Source organism: Pezoporus wallicus, unplaced genomic scaffold, assembly GCF_028554395.1.
Source record: "Pezoporus wallicus isolate ANWC-B61680 ecotype Strahan unplaced genomic scaffold, APGP_CSIRO_Pwel_v1 contig_2543, whole genome shotgun sequence".
Taxonomy (NCBI): Eukaryota; Metazoa; Chordata; class Aves; order Psittaciformes; family Psittacidae; genus Pezoporus; species Pezoporus wallicus.
Window position 1 is genome coordinate 250,723 of NW_026638172.1, and position 13,805 is coordinate 264,527.

Here is a 13,805-nt window from a genome sequence, read left to right on the forward strand (position 1 = left end):
TTATTATGACTCATAGTAATAGGATACTGTATCTGGCAACAATTTATTGTGTGTAAAATAATCCCCTGAAAACAGTATTAGGTGACAGTCATAGGAAGTAATCCTGTTATTGATGCTGAGCAGCAGCATCCTAGTTCATGGCTCTCACTGGTACGATTTGGCAGATTTAGATGTAGAAAGAAAACCCCACCAAACAAGAAGAAAAAAAAAAAAAAAAAGAAAAATATCCAATAGTTGGGGTAACTGACACTTTTATACGAAAATTTTAGTTTCTGTGTTAAAAGAGATATATTTATACAACAAAATGTAAAGAGTTAAAGGAAGGGTAGGTGACACCAAAAATGCCTGTGTTTGAGAAACTGAATCCCTCCTTGAAGATATACTCAATACAATGAGTGGAGTCTAAGGAATTTTACATCCCCTTGCAAGCAGACAGCTGTTTAGCAAAATCCCTCTCCAGATGTCACTGACTGTAATGCTTAAAGTATTAGATACCTGCCTTTCATGCAGCTTCCTCTGTGAGACGCCTAAATTTTGTTACATAGTTTTGGAAATTAATTCTTCTGTCAATCTTTGTTTTAAGATTTCAAAGGGGGAAAAAGTATATTTTTTATTTTGTATCAATGGTTAATGAACTTTCCAGTTTAATTTGAAAGACACATCTACACCATATGCTTACTTAAATGACATGAGTCCCTGACATGAATTATAAAAAAACCAAAAAAGGGGGGGGGGGGGGTGAGGAAATAAGAAAACAAAGTAAAAATGTGTTGAATTTCAGTTTTCAGAATTGCTCTGGTTACATAAAAATACACATTTGTGTCTTATTCTTTGGTCTTCAAAACTGCCCTTTATAATCAGCTATTTGAGTTCACAGTAGCTGTATTTTTTTTTTATTTTTTTTTTCTTTCCTAATCTTAAATATACTAAGAATCAGTTTACTCTGTGACAAGCCTGCCTGGAACTAGGGGAATTTTTAATGGATGAAGTTGTTTCCATGTGTGAGGAAGGATGGCAGAACAGTGTGCTGTATTGTCAGTACTCCATTCAAAATGTTTAGATAGATAATATTCACAAAACCTGACAGACACTAAGCTAACAGCTTGAATTTATCCTCAGGTTTTTTTTTTAAAGAATGGTATTTATAATCAGCACTGAATGACAAGCAAATACCAATATATAGTATGAACACTTCAAGTACCAAATAACTTTGAAAGAATTAAAATCTAAAAGTAGATTTTAAAATGAGTTTAGAAAAATTGGATCTGTTACAATTCTTCTACAATTAAGTACATGATTATAGGGCCTTTTTCTTTTCATTGTTTGTTGCATTTATCTCATATATTTCCTTTTATTGTTACTGTACTCATCTAAAAAAGACAGTTTTATTTATTTATTTGCCTTGTTACATGGCTGTTTTCTAATTGTTATTATGCTGATAAATTTTGATTACTTGTTACTTCATATGAATTTTAATGGCATCATAAAACTTCAGTTTCATGGCATAATGATTTATAAATTGAGCAACATGTCATGGTCCCATATGATAAAAGTATTTCTTCGTTGATTTGTTTTGTATGATTTAAAAAATCAGTTTTATTCATAAATTTACGCACATTTTTTTTGTCAAAGCCACAAAAATCCATTTGGGTATTTGGGAATATTCCAAAGCTTTACAAATTTCTGTAAATCTGCCTAGATGAGCAAATTCCTTCTAATTCAAGAAAATAAGTATGAAACAAAATTAAGTATCTGTAGCAATTCAGTGCGAAAGGAAGAGTGAAACTAAAAAAAATACGCAAAATCCTGACACTCTTAATGGAAATGGGAATTTTGGCATTAATTAAAAAGGAAACAGGGACCAGAACACAGTCTGGGAAAAGTCTAACTAACTCATTAACAGTGTTGACAGATTTTAATTTTCTGGATGTACAGATTTTCTACTTTCAGCCCTCCCCAAAACGTGATAGAGAAAGTAACTTTATTTCTGTTCTTGTCTTCCTCTAAGGAAGCAAATTACTTCTATTCAAGACTACCTAATGATTACTACTGTTTCCTTATTAACCCCAGCACATAGGATTATGGGGAAACCATAGAGCCTGGTCTCTTCTCACTCCTCAGTCTATTTCTCCATGAGCTCAAGATGAGTTGATATGAGAAATATCATTGATTTAAATATTTATATTCTGATCATGAACTGTTGCCTATTGGGATATTTAAAGAGGGTTCTAATGGTGTCTTTATTCCCTGCACATTTGTGCAGTCCAAGTAAAAACAAATTTAGACTAAAGATCAGAGCCTTAGACTTCTGACATGTTGATATACTCAGATGATTTTTTTTCTCTTGAACTTCACTGGAGTAATTCCCAGATATCTAGCAACGTCAAGCTGTTACAAGATCTGGTCTCCCTCTTACATGGATCAGTGGTCATATACAACTCCTTTTTTCATTCTTTTTATGTTTAATTCCAGAACATTCTGAACAGAATCAGTGAAAAGGCTTCAGGATTAAAAAAAAAAAAAAAGAATAATTTGACCCAATTTTCTGTGTGTTGTTTTAACTTCTTCCTTCTTACTGTTAGTGTATTTGTGTCTGTTGGTATTCAAGTCTGAACAAATTTACTTTATGATTTGATTAAGATGTGGGCCTTCCTTACCCATTGTGGTAGGATACACATTTCTGTTCATAAAACATTTGTCAGTAAATAAATCTATAACTGACCTTTACCTAGTCCTCTTCTACTCAGAAACTCCAAGGCTTTTAAGTGATGATACGATACTCTGGGAGGAGTCATGATCAGAGAATTTCTCTTGCCTTAGCAGTCGTTCATGCTGAGCTGACATTAGCCACTCATCTGACATCAGTGCTGGGAGCCGTATTTGTATTTATACTAGAAATGATACAAATTCTCATATTTACCTTTAAGAATATCAGCATTCCTACATTCTCATTACCTAGGCTTGCTTATTTGTTAGTATAATATACCCAGCTGCACAAAAAATACATTCTGAATAAACATTGCAAAGAGGACACCTTAAATACCTGACAGCAGTTTTATTCAAGAAAGGCTATATATAGATTGGATCTCATCTCTACTCTCCTATGTGCACCTGTGACTCTTAACTTCAGAGGGAGAGAGACCTGCAAGCTTACTGGAAAACAGAATTTGTCTCCTAACATTTTAGAGGTTTTGTTTTGTGGTTTTTTTGTTGTTGTTGGGAATTTTTTTTTGCTTATTTTGAGGTTTGTTTTTTTTTTCTTTGTTACCTATCAAGAGACAATAGGTAAGACACAGCTTTTCTCTGAAGTTATTATGGTCCTCATTACAAAGCTCTGATTAAACTGAACAATGTTTGGGCATGATGATGATGGGCAGAAACACAAAACTATAGTTAGACACAGGCAAATAATTTTTATTAATGGCAAGGACTTCTCTGGTGGTATCACCAAGAATAGAACTTATCTATTTCCCACTCTCTTGACTAAAGAGAACAGCAAATGGGACTACAAAAGGATTTCTTTAGTTATATTTTTCCCTGCTGGTTACTCTCACTGTCCTTCAGAGAGGGGCCCTCTCTGTGAGTATAACTGATCTGACATGCCTTTTTTTGCATTATCACTGCTAACTCTTTCTAGTGTAAAAGAGATCATTCTTCATGTCCACAGAAATATGAAGTTAGATGGTTTGAAAATGAGGCTATGAAGAGGATTTCCAAAGAGAAAATTTAACACAGCCTCCAGGCTTCATTGGCTAGGTCTACATTAGCAAGTAATTACTTGCTAATGGTACAATAGGAGGAGTGAATAAACTGAAGCTCTGTCCTTACAGCACACTCTATGTGGTCTGGGGTTTTACTTCGGTATAGATTAGTTCTATTTCCTAGACTTAACAGTTCCATCTTACATGAGATACAAAGCTATAAAAAGTAAAGGTATTCCACAAACCCTCACCACACTACAAAGTGTCATACTGGCCTTTTTTCTGTGTCAGGCAAATGATAGTAGTGTACCATAGCCCACTCCAACATGGCTCAAATAAAACTTCACAAATGGAAACAAACTTAGTTTCTGTTCCTGCCTGTGTTCTTACCTGTTTCTATCCCTGCTCATATCCGATTGACACATTTAATTGTCTTGGGAATATAGGATGAATAGCAGTGAATGCAATACTCTTTTTGCGGAGGCAGTGTAGGCTCTCTTCTGCTGAGTTGACAGCACTGTAAGCTACTCCTACTTCTCTATCATGGCTTAACATTTTAGAAAATCATACCTATGTTAAAAGGAGTAACTGTCTCTTCCTCTGTTTTGTGAAGCCCAGAAACACTGAACACTTAACAATCAGTGGTCTGACCAGTTTAAGCAAATCCACTACTGTAGGCAAAGCAATGGTCAAGACTTCAGATGTCATTCTCCAAACCTGCTTGTTTAAATAATGGGCCTAACATAATGAAAAATTTCCAGGCTTTGGTTTCCATAGGTTTTAAATTCTGTGGGAACTATCTATTGATTTGGGAACCATCTATTGATTCATTCCCTGATAAATTTGTGGATAATTTAAATGTGGTTAATTACACATTGCTACCTCAAATTTGTGGGGATTTTAGTACTTCCTTTAAAAGTCTGGACACAATAATACACCATAATTTGTTTCTGCTGTTTCACTGGAAAATGCTACTGACTCCCTTCTCTAAGAGATTGTAAGGTTGTATCTGGGTGAGGAAGATGTAAGCCTTAACAGGACGGAAAGGGAGTGTACATATTGTTGTGTACATCTAAGGTAGTTGGGACCATATGACAAACTGGGAGGTGGAACAGGATACTGCAAGTGCCTTCAAAAATATGGTGCTTTCTGTAAAAAAGTTAATGTCCACAGTAATACTAATCTCTTACTTTTCTTTTTTTACCTTACTATATGAGTACACACACACAAAAAGTAAAATAAAAACAGGAATCTCTTTCTCTGACCACTCCCAAGTATAGTACTTGAGATCTTAGAGGTAGTAGGGTCACCCAGTCTCTGTTTCTGTGACTCCGCTCCATACCCTATAATTGGCCATCCAAGTCTGGGATGTGTGCCACAAAGACTGCAAAACATCATAGTGTTGCCCTTTTCAGAATTGACAGCTTGCAGTTCTTACTGATAATAAAATTTCTGATTTCAAACCAAGTAACAATAGATTATGCAGTCAGACTGTTCCATCAGAAGTGACAGTGCATCTGCAAATACGGCAAAACATGCCTTTCTCTTCACCCAACCACAAAGAAGCTCACACCTGCAGCTAAGCCTCTACCTGCAGACTGCCTACTAAAACTAAAGATGAAAATCTGCACCTAATGTTATTCCTGGAAACCATTAGCCACCTTAGCCTGAAGTGGCTGCTCAAAACCACATGAAGAGAAATCCATGACTTGGTGAAGTCCTAAGAGCAGGTATACTGCCACTGTATACTCTCAGTAGCCCACTGAGGGCTGGAGTGTCCTAGGAGACCTTGTGAAAGGTGAAAAAGGGGGAGGGGGGAATATTACAACCATCAAACATTAACTCTACCACTAACTAGTCTGTACCCTGAACAAAAAGACCATGTCCCTTGCTTGTCTTTCTAGTTTGTAGGCAAAGATTCAAAAGGCTGTATGACAAAATCATCCTATGGGTGCCTCTTTGATCATATTATCCCCTCATAATCCACTGCTTTTGAAAAAGGGAAAGAATGATGTGCTTAGGTCTTTATAGGAGCCTGTGGTGATGCAGTACTGTGGCTTGATTAGTACTGGGGATGAATTAGACACACACAGGACACAGGCTGGGCAGGCATTTTTTGACATACCTAAATGTCAGGCAGATTCCCTCACAGCTCAGAGCCTCAGTTCAACTTTCAAAGACAAAGCAGCCTTTATGATTCAGTGCTATGTGTCATCTCTCTGCAACTCTGAGACCACAGCTGTCATTCCTCCTTCCTTCTGCACAGGTAATAGTGACAGGTACAGAAGAATATCACAATTTTGGGGGCTTTGGAAACCACAATGGCCACACAGGGGGTTGATGATACAATCCGTGCCAGGAACAAGCTAAAAAACTATCTGTAGATGTGCTCTTGTCCATTTGCCTTTCCATGACAAATGGAAATGATAAAGCAATGCTAGATAGGCTCATAAACCTTTACTATACGGTGATCCCAGGACCTCAGTTGTGAACATGCAGTCAAACAGTAGTCCTGGTGGTACATTCTCACCTGAAGATCAGTTCAAGAGGCTTAAAATCAATGAACATCTTCTGCATTGCACCCAAAGTATGCAAATTGTGGTGGGTGTCCTGAGTCTTCATAAATAGAATCTTAATTTCTTCATTTCACACAGTCATTTCCTTACGAATGAGCTTCATCATTTCCTTGGGAATCCAGCTGGGATCTTGCTGTATCTTTGTGTTTCTAAAAGAACAATCATAAAGGAGAAATTATAAGAAAGAGAGAGACAAAATATGCAAGGCATTAGTGAATAGCAAATAAAAGAAGACAACAAAAATTAATTTGAGCCAAGTGAATTATGGATGAATAATGTCCACTCTCAGTGACATGGACAGTGGGATTCAGTGCACCCTCAGGAAGTTTGCCGATGACACCAAGCTGTGTAGTTCAGTTGATACACTGGAGGGAAGGAATGCCATCCAGAGGGACCTTGACATGCTTGTGAGGTGGGCTGATGCCAACCTTATGAAGTTTAACCATGCCAAGTGCAAGGTCCTACACCTGGGTGGGAGCAATCCCAGGCACAGCTACAGGTTGGGCAGAGAAGAGATTCAGAGCAGCCCTGTGGAGAAGGACTTTGGGGGTGCTCGCTGACAAGAAAATGAACATGAGCCAGCAGTGTGCACTCGCAGCCCAGAAAGCCAACCGTATCCTGGGCTGCATCAAAAGGAGCATGACCAGAAGGTTGAAGGAGGTGGTCCTGCCCCTCTACTCTCATAAGACCTCACCTAGAGTATTGTGTACAGTTCTGGTGTCCTCAACATAAAAAGGACATGGAAGTGTTGGAACAAGTCCAGAGAAGGGCCATGAGGATGATCAGGGGACTGGAGCACCTCCCAGATGAAGACAGGCTGAGAAAGTTGGGTCTGTTCAGCCTGGAGAAGAGAAGGCTGCATGGAGACCTCATAGCGGACTTCCAGTATCTAAAGGGGGCCTATAGGGATGCTGGAGAGGGACTCTTCATTAGGGACTGTAGTGACAGAACATGGGGTAATGCATTAAAACTTAAACAGGGGAGGTTTAGATTGGGTATAAGGAGGAAGTTCTTTACTGTGAGGGTGGTGAGGCACTGAAATGGGTTGCCCAGGGAAGTTGTGAATGCTCCATCCCTGGTGGTGTTCAAGGCCAGGTTGGACAGAGCCTTGGGTGACATGGTGACATGGTTAATGTGAGGTGTCCCTGCCCACGGGAGGGGGATTGGAACTAGATGATCTTAAGGTCCTTTCCAACCCGAACTATTCTATGATTCTATGAATGAGTAAGGTGCATTAGTCAAAGAGCTGAAAGGCAGTGGGCACTAATATATGCAAAAGTAAAAATACTTCTAATGGAACATGGGTGTTGAAGAAACTCATGGTATTGTGAGCAGTTTGTTCAGACTGTTATGAAGCTGTGGTACACATTTGGTGAGCAACTGAAATGGAGATCCTAATTTACTTTACTCCAAAGGAATCTTAGTTACATTCACTATAAAATACTCCTTGTGTGAATCAAAGGAAGCCTCTTTCTCTGGTATGACTCACTTCAGAACTGCTGTAATGTTCTGAATCAAAATGTTGATGTTGTTTTGTTTGAATCCTCCAGATAGCCTGAATAGAAATCAACAAGCAATGAAGTAGTATTTTCAGTGGTTACAGTATAGGAGGAAGCCCACAGAGAGCTGCAGGTATGCATGGGATGGAAAAGTTAGTTTTCCTCTTTACTGAACACTGAACTAAATCTGACACCTAGAAGCTATGTTACGAAGTAAATCTCACTGGTGCTGCTGCTGAGATGGTGATACAGCATTGAAAAGTATATTGTTATATCAGCATTTCTTTGAAACTTTTATCTTACAGTGTCATCAAGACATACAGCATGCATTCTGTTAGTACATCTTTGTCTCAGATTATCTGCTTTTTTCAAATTTAATTTTTGCTGTGTTATTTTATCTAAAAAAAACCTTGAATGGCCTTTCTTTAGAGTGTGATCCCAAAAATCACAAACATGCAGTAGCATCCTCTCCTCAAAGATTATCACATCTAACAGCACAATGTTTTTATTATTGCTCTGTGCTCAAATATAAGTTGTTTCTTTTGCTGCTTTCAGGCAGAAAAAACAAAACAAGTATTTGAGAAGAAAGAACATATTTGAAAGCATACCCATGTGCCTCAGCACAGTACTCTGAAAAGGCATAGGGTAAGAAAAAAATAACAAACACATAAACTGAAGAGAAGTGAATAAACTCATGAGTAATACTATTCAGATGCTTTTCCTGACATAATACTTTCAATTTTTGAAAGAAACAATTCTCTGAAAAGAACCTGCCAGAAATTATTCCTCAGCTGGTGAAAGCTACATCAAGAGTTTAATATTCACTGTGCATCATCAGTAAAGACCTGTTATTTCCATATTCGTTCTTCAGCCTTTTAAAAAACACAACTTCCTAACACTCCCCACCCCAAATACCTTGCTGAAATTCTTTTTCATTCATTTGGACATCCAAGGAACAATCCTGTTGTATCACAGCTAGAGTGAAAATAAATACTTTTACCCCATGTCTTTGCCCTAATTCTGTCTTTTAGAAATGCTTTAGAAATGGAGATGTAAGCATTACTTTTCCATTTCTCCTGTCTTCCCTTTCTTTGCTCTTTTCCAGGTAAAGATACCTGGTCCATGCTATTCACAAAAGAGGATTCACAAGATAACTGGCCTTCATTTTGGTGTTTTTCTATATATTGTGAAGATAATGGAATGTAAGATGGAATTTAAATTGGCAAACCTAGCTCTGTTATTTTGTTCGTAAAAATATTCTGATAAACTGACAAAACTCTCAGTTCTTTGGGATCGCAGACAACAAGTTTCTTGCAAGAAATGCAGAATGTGAGTCATTGGGTGCCTCTTATCTTCATTACAGCTTTTTACCTTTTCCCTTTACAGGTTTTTCCAGCTTTCAGATCACAAATGACTTCAGAGAGATCTAGTGTGGTCATTAAGGACTGTATTCAGCAAATGTCAGACTTACATAGCTTCATGTGTAGAGCCTCTGCAGGCTCCCACAGCATGAGAGCTTTAGAGCTGAAAAGTCTCAGTGCACCATTCCAATAAGACTCAGGCACCATCATCCCATCTGACTAAATTGAAGAAAGAGGCACTCTTGATATACATTTAATTCATGACAACTATGTTATCAGGAGTAAGATTCACAGGATCACTAAAAGGGGCCCTATTCTATTTTCTGCTACCCAGTGACATACCTCTGCATTTTCTCCATCAGACACACAAGGCCTAAACATCTGTCGCTGCCAGTTAGACCTAAATTCACCAGTGAAGTGGTATGCTAGAAGGATCATATTTGCCCCCAAAACCTTCCAGTAAATGATCAGCCTAAGACGTATGGCTTACTGGCTGAAGCAGCACTCAGAGATTCAACATCTAACAAAGAAATCTTCATTCTGACAGTTCTTCACCTGTAAGTTAGTTGTTACAATAAAATGTTCTTTTATGCATTTGTGTGTGTTTATTTTATAAAATAACAAGCAAAATAATAATGACCTGTCCTGATGTAAGATGGATCTTTTACATCCACTGAATAAAGAATCTGGAGCATTGCTTGCTCTGTATGTACAGCATAGTGGCAGTTAAATAAGCAATAATGAACCATTTTGATCTCCAGAGAACTTCATCCAACTTCTGTTAGCAAGTGAAATGCATGCTGTTTCTGCTGGAGATGGTTCCAGACATAAAACCAATTATATGTTCTGCAGTTATTTTTGTACTGTGTGATAGTACTGCACCAGCCTCATAGGGTGAAGAATCACACAAGATAAGGTCCTTTCTGGCATTCAAATGCACTAGTGATTGTAATGATCTTAACAACTTTAGAGCAGCAATGAATAATTGTTTATTTTTGTCTTGAGCAAAACTCAAGTTCTTGAAAACCCATTTTTTAACAAAAAAGATAGTTTTGCAGATGCTCAAGACAGCAAAAACAGAAATTTATTAAGTAACCATTCAGACAACTTACAAATATTTTGTTCTATAAGGACTCAGCAGTTGCAACATCCACATTAATTTTTTTGTTTATTTGTTTATTTTTTTTTAGAACTGGATGCAAGCCATAGGCATTATGTAATTGCCTAAATACCATTCTTCTACAGTTTAAAAAAAATGTTCTTGCTTGGGTTTAGAAAGAAGAACCTGAGAGGTATGGTACAGAACTGCAAATATCAATGTAGACTTAATATGGTGAATTGTATGTCTGCCAATTTACTGGTATTGATGCAGTAGAAATAACTTAAACTCAAATTAAAGCAAAACTATAGGTACAAACATCTGAGCTATATAAAAGTCTACATTAGATGTATAGGAGTGTACATATTTCTAGCTGTAGATGTTCTCTCAGAATGCTATTATGTGAACAACACTGAATCACAATAACACTGCACAGATTTGTGTCTGTTTGTGTCTGTTTTGTCGATAGGGAAAACAGAGACATCTGCAATAGATCACAGAACTGGAAAACCTGTCTATACTTCTATCCATCTGGGTGAACTAACTTTTAAGGGAGGAATATGCTCCATCTGTAATCTTGTTACACCATTCAGTTAGTGGTGAGTCCAGTGTGCCTTCATTGAGAAAGGTCCCATCTTGTACGCTACATGGAAAAGAAGTAATTTGGCTTATCCTCTAGCAGAAAGAAAAGTGGATAACCTCGTTCCTGTTTTCTTGCTTGTTTTAATCATCCTTAGAAAACAGGAAACAAACAGAGAAACTGGATGACATATACCTGATTTTCAATGGTGAATGTACTGATAACCAAAAAAAAAAAAAAGTTGTGGAAAATCAAAGTCTAGAAGAAAGTTTAAGACTGAAGATGGTCTGGGATATCTCAGCAGTATGGAAAATATCACAAAGGTGTTCTAAATGAGAAAAATGCAGTTGTCTCATTAACGTCAGCTAAGCTTGAATGGCAGGTCTCCAGCGCAACTGCCAGCCTTACTCAGCAGGGTGGAGAAAATCTGTTGCAAGACTAGAAAATCTCTGAAGGTAATCTCACACTGAAAGGCTGGTAGATATTGGCTATTCTGTCCATCTCATAGCTTATTAAAACCGTAGGAAGAATTAACTGGAGGTAGTCCTGATTTCAGCATAAAGTAAACTCTTTTTAGTTTAGAGACCAGCTGTGTCTCTGCTCATGTTTCTTAGTAGAGACATAATTCCAGAAGGTAAGTACTTTGCCCAAGGCAAAAGGAAGACCTAGGCTAAGCTGTCACCCTCGTGAAAGTTACATGTACCCTGTGTCAATTGAAGAACAGTATCTTGCATTTGAATTACCATGGATATATATTTGCAACCTAACAATATGTGTCCACTTTGCTGTACAAGTGCCACAAGCTGTGATCATGAGTGATTTCACTGTGGCCTTTAACTATGGCTGTTTTGAGATCATTATTTTCAGAGGTCCCATTCAAGACTGCACTTGGATTCCTCATTGCAGCAATGCTAAGGCAGACAGATTTTACTTCTTTCATCCTATTTCCTACATGTCTTAAGCTCTAAAATGACAATTTAAAGGCAGTAAAATTCTTTATAAACAAACAATACACCATAAGGCAAGCTGTAGATCTCTGAGTCACAAACAGAGGTCTTTGGTACTAGATATTGCCTCTTATTCAGTGCTTGATAAATAAATTGACTAATTAAAAAGGAATGGGCATAGCAATGTTTCCCTTGGTGATCTACCAATGTTTTCCTATTTTTTTTTATAAAGTTCCTTTCTTTCTCTTCTAACAGCCCCTAAATCATTGAAATGTAAGAATTATTTAATTCTTGACTGTTCAGTTATTTTAATTAATCTCTTATCAAATTGGTCGTACTTACCTTAAGGGTCCATCAATGGGGCCTGTTGTCTTGTAATGATTGAATGAAGCACATGCTCTGTGCCATGATTCTCTGTACACTAATTAATAATAGACACACATCTCTAGTAACAATTATGTCTGGATTAAGCTTCCAGTGCAGTTATCTACCTCAGTGTCTATTCTGTAAAAAGTACTTCAATACTCTGACCTCTTCATCTTGCATATCCATATGCAAAGACCAATATCTCTTTAAAAAACCCTGTTTATTGTAAGATTTCATTGAAACTTCTATAGGTCATGTAGTTCATAGTTCACTCAAGAGTCTCATCTTTCGCTTTATTCTTATTGGGTATCCTAGGATTTTCTCTTCCTTTGAATAGCTTCATTTATTTGAACTTCAGTCCTTTTAAAGGCATGCTATAGTGTATAAAATTAGCAAGTTGGGATTCAGAAGAGAGAGTCCTGGTCATCAGGTAAGAGTCTTGCTACTCCCCCAGTGACATGATAAACCACTTTATGTGTTAGCACAACTTCAGCATGATATAGTGTAATCACATAATACTTTCATAAGTGGGCCTTTGAGTAAGACATGAGTCCTGTTATAACAGTTGACGGAAGCAAATAAACTAATTTAGACTACGTACCTCACAACCAGCTCTTTAGCCACTAAATTTCTTGAGCCACCAAAAAAGATCCACTTTTCCACTCATCCACTTTTTCCTCTTTCTCAGATTTGATCTCAAATGAAGTTAAAACCAATTATGCATGCACTAATCCAAGATAAAATTCACAGGAAAATCTCTGAGGTAAAGAAGATATGTAATTCTGAGAGGAATGATGTGTTGGCCTTCATGTTTTGCAAAAGGTTTATTAGGCAGACTCCTAAAGAGAATACTAGTTTCCGTAAAGCTGGTTTTTATATGCCTAATTCTTTATATGTATTGGATAGAGAACCTGTAAATTTGGCTTGGGCCTCTGGATTCCACTGTTTAGTTTGAAGGCAAAAAATTAGGTTTTCCGCAATAGTCAGCATTGTGATACTTAAGTCTTTTTATGGATCCAGACTTCTGAAAACCTATGATTAGATTCGTAGGTGTAAAAATAGATGATGACTATACCAGAAACTGAGAATAACTGTTGAATTTCAACAGCTACATGACTGTGAAAAGCTTGAACCAATAACTATAAGCAGGTCAAATGTGAACCCTCAAAGTCCACAGATCCATTAGTTTTAGATCATTTCCTAATGCATATACTAAAAAATGGCAGTTTCTACCACCTTCATCTCCTACTCATCTCTACTGGAAAAAAAAAAAAAAGTAGACGTGGTAGTTGCTGAATATACTGTTATTTGACGGGCTGAGTAGACCCAACATAGTAAAAGTGTTAACTCATTCTGGTTTAGGACAAAATAAAGATAATATAAAAATAAAATCAAATAAAATAAAATATATTTAATCTGGAGTAGATACTGAACACATGCATTGTAAAAAGTACAAGATTTTTTTCAGAGAATGGAACTCAGTTCCTCTTATTTTATTAAACCCTTTTACCACTCCACTGAATATGTATATATTATTTTGAGGGATATTTTTTGTTTTTAGAAAGGAAACAATAGGAAAAAAAAGAATGAGAAAGATTAAAAAAATGCATTTTCTATTTACTCTTGACTGTGGTCACTGTAGATCAGATATATATGCAAACCTGGAGAAGGCAGGT